The following is a 16,259-nucleotide window of genomic DNA, read 5'->3' on the forward strand; positions in this document are numbered from 1 at the left end:
CTTAAGTAGGGGTGTAGACATTCCTGTTTGTTAGGATTTTAAAAACTAATCAGGGCATAGAAAATCTAAAATTCACAGAAGATGAGTCTTCCTGATTCCAAGTCCAACACACTACCCACCATGCTATTCAGCTTTCCCAAAGAAGTATAAATCCTTCTTTTTACTACATTTAAGACCTTAACACCTCAATATCTCTATTTTCTACTCTTTATCTTCTGTGATTTCAATAACTGGGCTTGGAAGGCATAAGGGGATGGAATCAGTTAATCTGGGATACCCTCTCAACTTCTTCCTTATCACCACCACCACTACATTAAGTTTATATTGCTCAGTATTGTGTGTGTTCTATTATGAACAAAAATCTAGCCTGTCATGCTGGTCTTGTTCTGATACAAAGTACTGATTGAGTTCTCTAGGATATTCTGAGTTCTCTGTTTGTTCTATGGGTATTTGTTGTCCTCTTCTTTACAATTCTAACTACCAGATAGCCTGATATTATTAAGTGGATGCTAAGGGTATATGTGGTCTATAGTAAAAATGTGTTGCACTATTTCCACACTTTCCTTGCACAATCCACACTGATCATCAAATCTGGGCTTCTTTCGGTAATTTGTGGTGGCACTGACCTGACTCTTATTAGCCATCATAAACCTTTCTCTTTCCACAAAGGACTCCTCATGACTTGGCTATTTATTCAATGCTTCTTTGTTGACCTACTGCTGGGTGAGATCATGCAGATGTTCATAGACACATAAAGAGTCTTTTCTCTTCTTCAGTCTTAGCTGTTTCATGGGTCCAGTCAGAAATAAGCCAACTTCACTTACGGGTGACAAATCTAATCATGTGAAGCAGTTCTTACCCTTTTCTATTGCTAGGTGAAGCAATCAATATCTTCTTGTTCCAAAAGTAATTCTGTAGTTTTTCACCTATTTATCATGTGCTCTAAGAATGCTTATTAACCTTCCTCCTTCTCTTTGGTGAGGAAATGGCTATTTTTCTATAATTGCCTTATGGTCGTGGGCCCTGGGTTTCATGAATATTGAATGGGTTTTTGTTGATTCTTTCCAAATCTAATGAGATCAATTTTACAATTTCAAGAGTGTACATCAATATTACACAGATGTCGGTTGTTTTAAATGCACTCTTCGCATTCCAGCTTGATTTTAGGATGCCAGTAAGACTCTTAACAAATTCAGCCATTGCTATCTCCTTGATACCTTTGTACTCAATGTGTCCACCCTGGAGGAGACTGATGGACTTGTAAGTGTTCCCTTCATCCACTAGTGTGGTGTTGCCTTCAGATTAAAGATCGAAGCCTTCAATCTGTCTTTCTTTGGCATATTTTATACTTTTTAGATTTGAATGTCATCTTCATATTAATGGAATAAGACTAAATAAGGTGATGTGGATGTTCAATGTGTTTTTATTGCAGTTATATAGATTTATATTATCCAAGTATAGCAAGCAGTTAATAAGATGGTTTGGGAAAAGTCCATCTTAAGTGTGGAAGCCTTGGTTAGTTATATTTAGGTAAAATCAAAAGCTAAGCAGAACTCTAATAGACTTAAGCTTTCCCTCTGAAAAATACCACATTTAAAAAAAATAAATTGTTCTTGACATTGTCCTAGTCCTATTTTTTTGTTTTTTATTTTGTTTTGTTTATTTATTTATTCGATAAATGGATTTATTGAATAAATAAATAAACAAAATATAGGACTAGGACAATATCAAGAATATCTTAGAAACAACATTGTATATTATGTGAGGTAGTGAGGGCTAGGCAATGGAGGTTAAGTGATTTGCCCAGAGTCACACAGCTAGGAAATGTCTGAGGACAGATTTGAACCCAGGAACTCTCCTTTTTGGGCCTGACTCTCAATCCACTGAGCCACCTAGCTGACCACTAATAGTGTTTTTTAAATGGAGAATAGCTTTATTTTTTTAATGGGAGTCTAAAGTTCTATGAGAGCAGATAATGGAGAAATCTCATGTCAATAGCAATATGAGTAGTATTATATTTTATTTTTTTAAACCCTTACCTTCTGTCTTGGAATCAATATTGTGTATTGGCTCCAAGGCAGAAGAGCCGTAAAGGCTAGGCAATGGGGGTCAAGTGATTTGCCCAGGGTCACACAGCTGGGAAGTGCCTAGGCCAGATTTGAATCTAGGACATCCTGTCTCTAGGCCTGGCTCTCAATCCACTGAGCCACCCAGCTGCCCCGAATATTAGTAGTATTTTAAAACAAGACTAGGTCAAGAATATGGAAAATGTAAAAAAGTTGATATATTGAATTTCAGATTCTATTTTCATAGAGTCTTAATCTAAGAGTTAGAGCAAGTCTCAATTGCTCTCTAGGCTATGTGATTTTTAAATTTCCTCCATCTTGCTTGGTCTAGCACCCAGGAATGTGCACACCCACATTACATAGGCATGTGCTAGCAACTGACAAATCAGAAACAACTGACTGCCCCCCTGGGTTGTCCTAAGCCAAGCTTGAGCCGCCACCATTGGCACATGTGAGATGCAGGAAGTGAGGTAGAGAACTGCCTTTGAAGTCCTTGTCACTTCCTGTGGAGAGGGCTAGACTCCAGTTCCATCCTGGAGCTCGAGCTTGGAGGAGCCCTGCAGACAGCTTTCCTTCAGATTGGTCACATGAGTGATAAGGACTGACTCCCTTCTCTACCTTGGCTTTCCAAGGCCTTAAACTCCCACCTTGGCTCAGTCTGAGCCAGAGCAGTTTTGAGTTAAATTCCTTTCCTTCTCTCCCTCTAATAATTTCTTCCTAATGTTGTAATTAAATCACCATAAAAACTCCATTCTGACTTGAGTGTTTCATTTAGGATTTTACAAATAAAATCCTTGGCAACCAATAATTATTATATTCAGTCTCAACCCCTAAATTTAACCTTAACAGCTAGAATCTTATTATCCCTGACAAGTAGTCACCTAGCCTTTGCTTAGAAGTTCTCCAGTGAAGGGAAACCTATTACCTCTTGAGTCACCCCATTCTGCTTTGGGATAGTTAGAATGGTTAGAAAGTTTTCCTGATAGCAAATCTAAATTTGCCTCTTAGAAACTCCCAACTTCCAAATAAATTCCTGGTTTGGTTCTCTGCACCCAAACAGAAGAATTCAAATCCCTCTTCCAACTGACAGCCGTGTCTTGAAGAAAAATAGATTCACACTATACTCTGACTTCTCTGCACAAGTCTGTCAGAAACGTTTTTATTCAGTTTATCATTATTCTATATTCAAACCATTTGTAACCTAGAGAATAAGATAACTGAACTGTCGTCGTTTCTGTACACCCTCTGACTTGTCTGAAAATGAGCTAGAGAAGGAAATGACAAGCCACTCCATTTTTTTTTTTGCAACATGTATATATTGAAATTTTATTTTAATCAATCTGGGTTCAAATCTGGCCTTAGATACTTCCTGGCTGTAACCTTGGACAAGTCACTTAACCCTGTTTGCCTAGTTCTTGCCCTTATCTCTTAAAGTTGTTATTAAGATGGAAAGTAAGGGTTATACAATTTTTTTAATTTTAATTGCACAAATGAAAAGTTAGCACATAGGAAATTTAAATTACACAGTATGGTAAAAAAATAGAGAACAAATTGAAAAATAAAATATAAAAAGGCTAAAATTAAAGCATGAAAATTTAACATCCATCAGCGTTTCATCTTCAGTTTTGATTGACATTTGAGGCAGAAAAAAATTTTAACAATAAACTTTTAAATTTTGCTGATTTTTTCTAAAGAGATTTCAGCACCAGCACTAAGATAAGCCCTGTGGCATTGCTTAGGCAACAGAAAATGGGACTCTTGATTGACTGAGATTGATTGAGATGCCTCTGAGACTTGCATACTAGATAAATGTGGAGAGTACTCTGAGAGGGAGGAAGGGAGAGAGAGACAGAGAGAGACAGAGACAGAGACAGACAGAGAGACAGAGACAGACAGACACAAACAGAAACAGAGAGACAGAAAGGCAGAATTTGAGACAAACAGGTGAGAAGTGAGTCATTAACTTTTGAATATAGATCTCCCTGGAGCCAAAAACACGTGGCAAAATCGGCTCCTCAAAGATATCTCTTCAATCTGAGCCCCTACACCCCCTGAGACTACTAAGAATGGATTTTCCAACTGAGATTGTCTATTCCTGAATCTAAAAGATATTTTATCTTGCTCCTGAATCAAAGAATCCATTTACTCTTATGTATTTTTTTAACCTTTACCTTCTGTCTTAGATCAATACTATGAATTAGTCCCAAGGCAGAAGAGCTATAAGGGCTAGGGATGGGGGTAAAGTGACTTGCCCAGGGTCACACAGCAATGAAGTGTCTGAGGCAATACTGAGTCCAGGACCTCCCATCTTTGGGTCTGGCTCTCTATCTACTGAGCCACCTAACTGCTCCCTCTTGTGCATTCTTTTGTTTAATATGAATAATATCCAAATTTCTGCCTTCTATTTGCTTAAAAAAGGGGGTCTGCTTACTCTAAAAGATTTTAGAAATATTGTGCAATGATCAATTGTGAAGGACTAAACTATTATCAGCAATGTGAGGATCCAAGATCGCTCCAAGGGACACAGGATGAAAAATGCTATCCATAGCTCTAGAAGGAACTGTCAGAGTCCAAATGCAGATGCAAATCTGCCATTTTCCACTTTATTTCTTCATGAGTTTCTTCTTGTATGTGTGGCATGGATCTTCTTTCAGAGCATGATGAATATGGAAATCTGTATTGCATGAAAGCACTGGTATAAACTATATCAAATTATTTACAGTTTCAGGGAGGGAGAAAAAAACAGAGGGAGGGAGAAAATCTAGATTGCAAAATGTCAGAAAACAGTTGTTAAAAATTGTTTCTATGTATAACTGGAATTTTTTTTTCATTTAAAATAAATGTAATCTGTAACTCCCTGTGGGAGTAATCAGAGAATGGATTTTATTCTGAAACACTAAGAGAAACCATCATCCCCCTAAAATTTCACTGTTTAAAGTATAGTAGTCTATGGGTTAAATAGAAATAGAATATAAATGTATTCAGTTAGTTATATAGAATTTATACATAATATAATATATGTAATTTATATATATAGTATAAAATCTATAGGCTAAATATGATTTAGCCCATTATCCTTCTTAGATATAGGAAAGGAAAGGAATGAGCATCTGGCCCAAATCCTATTCTTATATGTACAAGTCAGAAATCACTGGTTCCTTTGGGTATGGGACACTCGAGATTCCAGTTCACATGTCTCTATTCATGATACACACAAGTCAGCTGTTTTATATTAGATGGCCCATGGACATCCATATTATGCAATTACACCTATTAATTTTAGAAAGGCAGCATTGGAGTCAGAAGGAAGTAGGCTGCTTCTGACACATACTGTGTAAATCTGGGAAAGTCACTTAATCCTCCAGGGTCTCGAGCAACTCCTTAAAGATATGAATCATAGAGTAGGGATCAATGGTCATTGGCAGATGGAGTTTTGTCACTAGGAATTCTTCATCCTGTGATTAAGTCGTAGGTCCAATAAAAAAATCATCCTAATAGATTTGGCTATTGAAATCTTCCTGAATCCTGATACTACCATCCAGTAGGCTACCTTATTTTTTTTTAACCCTTACTTTCTGTCTTGCCATCAATACTAAGTATCAGTTCCAAGGGCAGAAAAATGGTTAGGGCTAGGCAATAGGGATCAAGTGATTTGGCGAGGGACTCACAGCTAGGGAGCACAGGCTATCTGGCTCATTTCAACAAGTTATTTGTGAGTCACAGAACGGGATAATAGGAATGTGGTTGGGATCAGGAGGGTCATAGACAGACTTACAGACAGACTCAAGGCCTCCTGCTGATGGGTGACAAAGTTTATTGATTTCAGGTAGATTCTTATAGAGGGTTGAATCAGGCAGAGGGATTAGATCACCCACAATAGAAGTCACTTCCTCTCTCCAGCCTCTTTGACGGTGGAATGGTGGCTGGTGGCAGCTTGCTGAGCGTGTGGACTTCTTGGCATGGCAGCTGCTATTGCCCGGGTTTAGCAGTGAGTTTTCCTTGATACCATACTGGAGGAAGCCTCATAGCCTAGTTCAGGTAAGGCTCTTCTCTGAGATCTCTTGGAAGTCAATGATTAGCAGGATAGAAACAATGAATTTAAATTACCTAAGTGGCTCTGAACAGAGTTTTCTATAGGTGATAATTCAACATATCAATTGTAAACCTTAAAATTTCCCAGACCCTACTTTATAAGATTGGATTAAGACCATTCCCCATTTGAGCAGTGAACTCTACTTAAAGCAGGAATGTGAGAATTCTACTTTACCTACTTGGGTCTGCCCTAGGGGAAGATAAAATTGTAAACTCTTTTCTGAACAATGAAAAGTACTTAAACCCATACTTTTCTTAAGCTAAGTACCTATAAAGGTCAGGCAACTTGTGAATTTACAAGGAACAAAGAACTGGAAAACTTACTCAGAGCTTTCCTGGTGTGAATTACTCAAAAATCCACACCTTCTTAGGTGTGGACTAAGAATGGGCAGTCCTTTAGAAACATCTACAGTGATTGGTAGATATAAGGACTTAGGGGAGGTGACAGAGAAGATTTTTGCCCTTAAAAATAAGAGCTCAGGGAAGAGCTGGGAAGTCATTCTGAAACATTCAGATTGGAGAGACGCATTCTGAGGAGACTGATTCTGAAACATTCAGATGGAGGAGGGAGCTGGTGAAAGCAGCTGAGATGCTGCTGGCCTGGTGTCATTAGAAATCCTTACTTAGACAGATCTTATGGTGAGTTATAAAAAACTGACTGATTTCTCTTTTAAGACTCAGGTCTAGGCCATATTGGCTTTGAGGCCCTTCATACTTATTCCTTTCTTACTCTCTCTCTCTTTCTTTGATTACTCATTGTATTGTTAATTAAAATCTCTATAAAACCCAATTGACTTGGGTATTTGAATAATTGGGAATAATTCCCTGGCGACCACCTTATATTTGATTTAAAAACCCAAGACACTGCAGTGAAACATATTTCTGCGGTCAAACTTACTCACCCTCTCTTATATCTATCACAATTTATATCTTCCACTATTTTAATCACTACAGTTTAAGACCTCAACCATTTTAAATCCCACAGTTTATGGTGACCTTACAAAGTTGGTGAGAAACCCTCAAAAGACTTCTGTGAAATCTCTTTTCCTTTATCTCTTTGCCTTATTACTTGGCTATTATTAGTCAGTTTTGTTTTCTGTTTTAACTTGACTTCAATTTACAGCTGCAAGAACGGGTGAGTAAAAAACCTTTTTGATTCTCCTTAAATTAAGCTGTTTTAGATCTTAGCAACAGGGCCCTAAGGTCCTGGCTAGCAATTGCCTAAATTAGGACTAGAAAAACCTGGGAAAACTTTTTGGCCTTGTCCTGCTTCCCACGTTCTTACTTTAGAAATATGGAGTCACAGACAGTTCAGACACAGACAGTTCAGAACTTAGTTAACAACTGGAGTTTCAGTAAATACTTTGTTCTTTTCTTAGTACAAGCATTGGTCTGCAGCTTACTTAACAGCTGGCTCATCAGCCCCATGACCAATCTTATAAATACAGAATTCCTTGTCTCTCTAAAAGGGCTCATCACATGGAACTTATGGCAAAATCTAATCAACATACTACTTTCCCTTGAGTTTTTGATTGTTATAATTTTAATATTGTGTTTCCTTGAAGAATGCAATTCTCAGTCAAACCAACCAATTGCTCCCTCTCATATTCAACAAATGGAAAAACTAAATACTAGACAGGACCTTATAGAAGAAGGTCAGGGAGAGATTGTAACTTTTATAAGAAGCATTAACAGAGAGTTAAGAACAATATCAGAATCTCTGTCCCACCCTGCTATGGACAATAACCCTCTTAACGAACCCACCCCTCCCCCTGCCCCCTTGGCCTCAGAAAACTCTAACTCTAATCAATCAACTCTGAGTACACACTCCACCCATCCTTCCGACCCAACACAATCAACTCTAAGTACACACCCCACCTCTGAATTTTCTGGCACAATGGGACAACAACAAACCCTTCCTTTTAATGTGCCCAACTCTTCTATGTCTCAGACTTATCCAATTGAAAATGGAGCAAGAAGTCTAGAAATAGGAGTACCAAATAATTTAGAAAGTTTATTTCCTTTAAGGGAAGTACCCACTTTTAATAAAAATGGAAACTTGATATCTGTAAGACATCATACACCTTTTACCCCTGAGGATTTTAAAAAATTGAAGGAAGATACGCCATCATTTGAGGACGACAGAGCTTTTGACCCCACTTGGTTGGATGTTGAGAATATATTAGAAGAATTATTAACAAAGAGAGAAAAAATAAAATCGTCTCTCTGGCTAATCAAAAATGAGGTAGAAGAGGACATTATTGGCCAACTGAAGATCCACATTGAAACCCCAATGTTGAATTAGATTACACAAAACTAAACCAGGCCAGAGAAGCATTATTGACAGCCATGAGAGCTTGCTCTGATAGACCTGAAAAATGGTCAAAATTTGAAAAAACCCAACAACATATTGATGAAACACCCTCCCAGTTTATGGACAGACTTACTGACGTAGGGAATACATATATGGACCTTGATTTATCCGGAGAAAGAGACATTAGGCAACTGCGTAGACAATTTGTTAAGAATTGTTGTTCAGTGGTAAAAGACTACTTTAAAACGAGCTGTCCTAATTGGGACTCTATGGACCTCGATGAACTAAGGAGAGTAGCAACCTATGTTTATAAAGGTCGTGTAAAAAGACCTGAGGAAGACGATACATCAGTGAAAGATTTAAAGAAAGAAATTGAAATGTTAAAGAGACAATTGAAAAATAAGGGAGAAACTATAGCCCCTTTGTGGGAATTCACAAATAAATCAATAACTTGCCACTTCTGTGAGAAGAAGGGCCACAAAATGATGGAATGTAGAACCTTTCTTAAGATGATTGGAAGGAATATGCAATTTAATAATAGCTTTAGAAATAACTATAGAAATGATGATAATGGTCATAGAAACCAGAACAACTATAATGATGATAATGGTCATAGAAACCAGAATTTTAGAAATTTTAGAAATTATAATAATGACTATGGAAATAACTATAATGAACATAGAAATAAGAACTTTAGAAACCAGAATTATAGAAATAGGAATTGGGAAAATAATGACAATTCTCCAAATGAAGAAAATGATAATACTCAACAACAATATATGAGAAATGGCGCTCGTCCAAAACATACTCGAGGTGCTAATGACCCTCAGAGAGGTGCCCTTCAGGAGGGTGCCCAAAAAACTTCCCAATATAATGAAGATGATTCTTCTTAGATTGTATTGATTTTGTTGATATTAATTAACCTTTTTCAGTTTTTTTTTCTCCTCTCCAAATAGTAGGAAAGAATGAACAAAGAACTTAAAACTATGACTGGAAAATTATGCACTGAGACCCATTTAAAATGGCCTGAAATTCTCCCTCTGGCCCTATTTTATCTTAGAAGCAGGCCTAGAGGAGATTTACATATCTCATCATTTGAGATGCTTTTTGGACATCCGCCTATACAGGCTAAGCCTTTCTCCCCGGCTTATACATCGCTATTAGGGGGAGATATTACTATTGCTTCCTATATACAGGGGTTACAGCACAAACTACGTGAACTTCATGAATCTGGAGCTGCAGTACAAGCCAGACCACTAGACTTTTCTCTGCATGACCTGAACCCAGGAGATAAAGTTTATATCAAGAATTTCAAGTGAACTGGAGCAACTCAGCCTCCGTGGGAAGGACCATTCCAAATATTATTAACTACTCCAACATCTATAAAGATTGGAGAAAGGGACTCTTGGATTCACTGCTCACATGTGAAGAAAGCATCTTCTGCTGAGACTGATTGACTGTATCCTATCATATGAATTGGAGATAATAATCCATAGACAAATGGATGCCGTTTTTTTTGAGAACACATTGAATTACTGACTTTTCCTTATTTTTATTATTTCTTTTCTTTTCTTTTTTGATCAGAATATTTGATTTTTTCTCATTTTTATACTAAAGGTACACATAATTAATATTAAAATTTTTTCCTGCAGTAACAGAAGTTAATATATATTCTTGCTATAATATCAATATATACCTAAAAGCTTTAAACTATGAGAACCTGCCATTTATTGATAAAATATTATAGGACTATGATTAATGTTTGTGTCTGATTCCAGAAATTGGGATGAAAATAAGGAACACAGACTTAACCTGAATAGTGCCAAAAAGAGCACACAGGAAATACTAATGTGAGACTCGAGGTTGCGACACTTGACATATGTTAAGTTGTAGGACTTCCTTGTATCTACACTCTTTACAAAATACTCATACAAGTACAAAATTTGACTATCATGCTGGCTCCCTATATCCCTGAGAATGACAAAAAAAAATCAGATGACGGAATGACATTTCCCCATCAAAATAGAATTCTAATTCTTCTCTTCTTATATTATGGCAACTTCCTGTAGTCTTGGCTACAAATGACTAAGTGAAATATTACTGCATTCTGTCCTACATACTTGTGGGATAGAAATTACTTTAAACTGGACCTATATAAGGCCTATTGTGAATTTTTCTTATGTTTTTTATTATTTTTCTCTTCTTTTGATAATTGATAATTGACTCATACACCCCCAGTTGAACATTGCATTCTGAGCTAAAACTTGATGTTTTTTAACGCCTACTTCAGGGGGGATTGTATATTAATTTAAAATCTAAGAAATTTTGAATTTTTTGTTTGAGATTGTATTTTCATTAAAATCCAAGAATTTTCATTTTTTGTTTAAGATTGTACTTTTATAAAAAATTCAAGATTTGATTTTGTTCAAGAAAAGATCTTCAAGAAAGAAACTTGAAACTTTTATATACAGAGAATGAACTGTTGCAGAAGGATGCCGGAAAACTTACACTTCATCAAGAAGATCAAGAATGAACTTTGGATATGATTGATTGAACTGAACTTTGATTGAACTGAACATTTATTGTAAATGTACACATTTATGCCAAAAGGGATTGCCCCTAATTTGGCTTTCTGTCAATGCACCTAGCAAAACATTGGTTTTGCTTTCTTTTCTTTTCTATTTCCTCTCTCACTATTCTAATTGCTCTTAGAAAATTGAATATTGTGTATCTAGAGTTAGAAGTGCATTTTGAATTACAAAATTGATTATGTTAATTGCTCAATGGGGAGACTAGTCTCCCAATGATCATCAGGGGGGATTGTAAACCTTAAAATTTCCCAGACCCTACTTTATAAGATTGGATTAAGACCATTCCCCATTTGGGCAGTGAACTCTACTTAAAGCAGGAATGTGAGAATTCTACTTTACCTACTTGGGTCTGCCCTAGGGGAAGATAAAATTGTAAACTCTTTTCTGAACAATGAAAAGTACTTAAACCCATACTTTTCTTAAGCTAAGTACCTATAAAGGTCAAGCAACTTGTGAATTTACAAGGAACAAAGAACTGGAAAACTTACTCAGAGCTTTCCTGGTGTGAATTACTCAAAAATCCACACCTTCTTAGGTGTGGACTAAGAATGGGCAGTCCTTTAGAAACATCTACAGTGATTGGTAGATGTAAAGGACTTAGGGGAGGTAACAAAGAAGATTTTTGCCCTTAAAAATAAGAGCTCAGGGAAGAACTGGGAAGTCATTCTGAAACATTCAGATTGGAGAGACGCATTCTGAGGAGACTGATTCTGAAACATTCAGATGGAGGAGGGAGCTGGTGAAAGCAGCTGAGATGCTGCTGGCCTGGTGTCATTAGAAATCCTTACTTAGACAGATCTTATGGTGAGTTATAAAAAACTGACTGATTTCTCTTTTAAGACTCAGGTCTAGGCCATGTTGGCTTGAGGCCCTTCATACTTATTCCTTTCTTACTCTCTCTCTCTTTCTTTGATTACTCATTGTATTGTTAATTAAAATCTCTATAAAACCCAATTGACTTGGGTATTTGAATAATTGGGAATATTTCCCTGGCGACCACCTTATATTTGATTTTAAAACCCAAGACACTGCAGTGAAACATATTTCTGTGATCAAACTTACTCACCCTCTCTTATATCTATCATAATTTATATCTTCCACTATTTTAATCACTACAGTTTAAGACCTCAACCATTTTAAATCTCACACAATACATCAATGTGTGACCCAGCTTTTTACAGAATACTGTATATTCTTCTCACAGAATTCCTGCATTGGTAATTACTTGGAAGAACAGTTTTTACAAAGTACAGCAGGAAGGGGTTAGAAACCTCAGGTGAAGTCAGGAGGCTATGTGACTGATTCTTGTTTTGATTTTATTGGGGTCTACTCTCACTACGGGGGGCTACAATAGCTGACATTTATAGAACATTTGCTAAGTTCTGTGAATTTTAGATTACTCCACCCTACTTAGTCTAACAAAATCAGGAATGTCTACACCCATACTTAAGGATTAAGTATCTAGGAGGATGGCCTATGACAGACATGTGCTAGCAAATGACAAATCAGAACCAACTGACAGACATCTAGACTGTCCTAATCAAGCCTAAGATATCATTGGTATGTGTGAGACACAGGAAAGTGATGTAAAAATTTCTATATATTTCGCATCACTTCCTCTCTCCAGCCTCTTTGATGGTAGAGAGGTGGCTGGCGGCAGCTTGCTGAGCGTGTGGGCTTCTTGGCATGGCAGCTGCTATTGCCCGGGTTTAGCAGTGAGTTTTCCTTGATATCATACTGGAGGAAGCCTCATAGCCTAGTTCAGGTGAGGCTCTTCTCTGAGATCTCTTGGAGTTTAGGCTGATTTTTCTCTCCTTTATCTTCCAAACACTATTCTCTTAGAGAAAGCCTCTAATCTTCAAGGACCTCATGTCACAGGCTGGGTGGGAGAAATCCTATACTTTTCCCTTTCCCTTCTCCTTGATTTCTTCCCTATATATTGATTATACCACCATATATTTCCAAACTGACTTGGGTATTTTATTTGGGATATCCCCTGGTGACCAAAAATCAAATTTAGATTAGGTCACAACTCTAAATTATCCTTACAGTCCCAGGCATTGTACTAAGTGCTTTACAAATATTATCTAATTTGATCTTCTCAAAAAATCTAGGAGGTGGGGGACAGCTGGGTGGCAGCTGGGTAGCTCAGTGGATTGAGAGCCAAGTCTGGAGATGGGAGGTCCTAGGTTCAAATCTGGCCTCAGACACTTCCCAGCTGTGTGACCCTGGGCAAGTTACTTAACCCCCATTGCCTAGCCCTTACCACTCTTCTGCCTTGGAGCCAATAAACAGTATTGACTCCAAGATGGAAGGTAAGGGTTTAAAAAAAAAAATCTAGGAGGTGGATGCTATTATTATCTCCATTCTATAGATGAAGGAACTCAGGCAAACAGATAAAGTGACTTGCCCAGAGCTCCATAATAAGAGTTCGAGGCAGGGTTTCCCAATTCTAGGTCTGATGCTGTAACGGTACCATCTAATATAGGTGGGTTCTAACCTGTATAACAAAAAGAGAAACTGAGATTCAAGAAGCCAATTTGACTTTCCCAAGTCAGTTGGAAATTCATGTCCTTATCCTCCACATTGGAAAGAATATAATTTTTCTTTCTTTTTAATTATTGCATAGTAATGTCCCATTTTTCACATAATCCTTAGGACTGGAATTTTCCAGATAATTAAATCTTACCACTTTAAGGGCCATAGTTATTTTTTCACACCATTCTTGATGGTTATTTCAAGGCAGATATTATTATAGAATGAGCACTGGACTTGAAGTCAGTGGGGCTTGTGTTGGGTCTGGTGCCTTCTAAATGTAGCTCTGGGCAAGCAAATTCCTTAATTCTCTATGTTTCATTTTCCTCATCCATATAATGAGGATAATCCCAGAAATACTCAGGGCTGCTGTAAGGATAAAAAAAAAAACATAATCAAATAATATAACATTGTTTCATATGAATATTTTAAATAATTATATTTTATAATTAATATTATTCATATTAATAAATAAATAGCAGGGGGTATGCTGGTGTCAGCTGGAGCTAGCAAGAGTTCATTGTGATTGGGCAACTAGGTGGCTCACAGATAGAGATCCAGACCTGGAGTCATGAGATTCTGGGTTCAAATCTGGCATTAGACACTTCCTAGCTGGGGGACCCTGAATAAGTCACTTAACTTATCTAGCTCTTTTGCCTCTGAACCCATATAGAGTATTGATTCTAAGACAGGAAAAAAGAGAGAGAGAGAGAGAGAGAGAGAGAGAGAGCGATTGTTAAGATTTTAGTAGAAGCATTCATACTCATGACTCAGAACGAAGTAAACTACCAATCAGGGTTTCATTTATTGTTTTGTTGATAGTCTAGACCAGTGATGGCAAGCCTATGGCACATGTGCCAAAGATGGCACCCAGAGGCTCTCTGTGGGCACATGGCTACCCTCCTTCCCCCTCCCCCACACAGAATTTGTTACTAGAAAGGTAGAGTGACTTGGGCATAGCTGTTTCCTTTTCCCTCTCCACCCACCTAAGGTCATTTCTCCTATGACCCACCCCTCTGCCTAGCAGTCCAATGGGAGTGCTTTCTCTCTCCCGTGTGGGGTAAGAGGGGGGAAGGGCATGGCATGCAGTCTCTAAAAGGTTCACCATCACTAATCTAGGCTTAAGAAAGTGATGGAGAAAAGCATTTATAATACAGATTAAATTTAAAAGTGTGTCTTGAATAGAATTTTCTATAAGAGCTAGCTGGTCTTTTTTTTTGGTTTTGTTTTACTATTCTTTAAACCCTTACCTTCTCTCTTAGAATGGATAGACACTAAGCATCGGTTTCTGAACAGAAGAGCAGGAAGGACTGGGCAATTGGGGTTAAAGGACTTGCCCAGGGTTACACAGCTAGGAAGTGTCTGGGGGCACGTTTGAACACAGGACCTCCCATCTCCAAGCCTGGTGCTCTCTCCATTGAGCCACCTCACTGCCCCTCTGAGATATGGTTGTTAATCATTTACTAGCACAGTGCTGTGTGTAAAACACTTTGCAAATATTAGATTATATGTATGTTTGCTTGACCAAGAATCTCAGGTAAATCTCTAAGACCTGCACGACAGGGCTGTGTGGTAGACACCCCTGACCTTAGCAGAGTGCCTGACACCGAACAGGCATTTAATAAACATTTATTACTGAGCAGCTGAGGGACTCATGTGTGTCAGGGAGGGAGCTCATCCTCGTGCCGTCGTCACAAGCAGAATCCCTGCCCGGGACGTCCTGGTCCTTGACCCTCTGATGCCCGGGATCTCGAGCCAACGAGGGCCAATGTCAGTGCGGGGAGCCTAAGGGACCAGTGCTACAATGATTGATGGAAATGTATGAAAACGTGTGATAAATTTCCTCACCTTTTTAAACTGAGAATATGGAACTTGGATGGAACCACACTCGTGTTATGACTTATTATGGGGTATTTTTAAAATATCCTTTACCTTCTAGAATCAATCCTGAGTATTGGTGCTGAGGCTAAAGAGGGGCAAGGGCTGGACCATGGGGATAAGTGGGCTACTGAGGGTCTGGGAAGCATCTGAGGAGAGATTTGAACCCAGAACACCTTGTCTCTAGGCCTGGCTCCCTCTCCACCTGAGCTGCTGAGCTACCTCCATTTTATGGTATTTGAAAACAGTGAGAGTCAGTGTGGCTCGGCACAGGAAGAGGGATGAATAGTAGTTATAGATAGATGCATGGGATGCATCTGTGTGCAAATACATGTGATATGTGTATACATGCATGTGCAAACACATGTATGTGTACATTCTAGATACATGGACAGACTTTTGCATGTGTGGGGTATAGGTGCAGATATAGATATGCAACTACAACGATATGTACATGCACTGCATGGTCACACATATTCACATGCAAATATACAGATATACACATATGTATACACACATCCACATAATTCCTATGTGCACACATACTACATGTCCACAATGTACATTATATATGTGTATACACACATTCATGTGAATGTAGAGTCAAGTGTGTATGCCTATATACATGACACAACACAATGCACACATATATATGGACCTGTGTCCACATACACGTGTATATATGCAATTGTACATATATTTATATAATATCCATATACAAAGAATACTTATACATACACAACAGGTGTGTGCATTCATATACACATGTGTAAGTGTCTGCCA

This window comes from Monodelphis domestica, chromosome 3 (assembly GCF_027887165.1).
Source record: "Monodelphis domestica isolate mMonDom1 chromosome 3, mMonDom1.pri, whole genome shotgun sequence".
NCBI lineage: Eukaryota > Metazoa > Chordata > Mammalia > Didelphimorphia > Didelphidae > Monodelphis > Monodelphis domestica.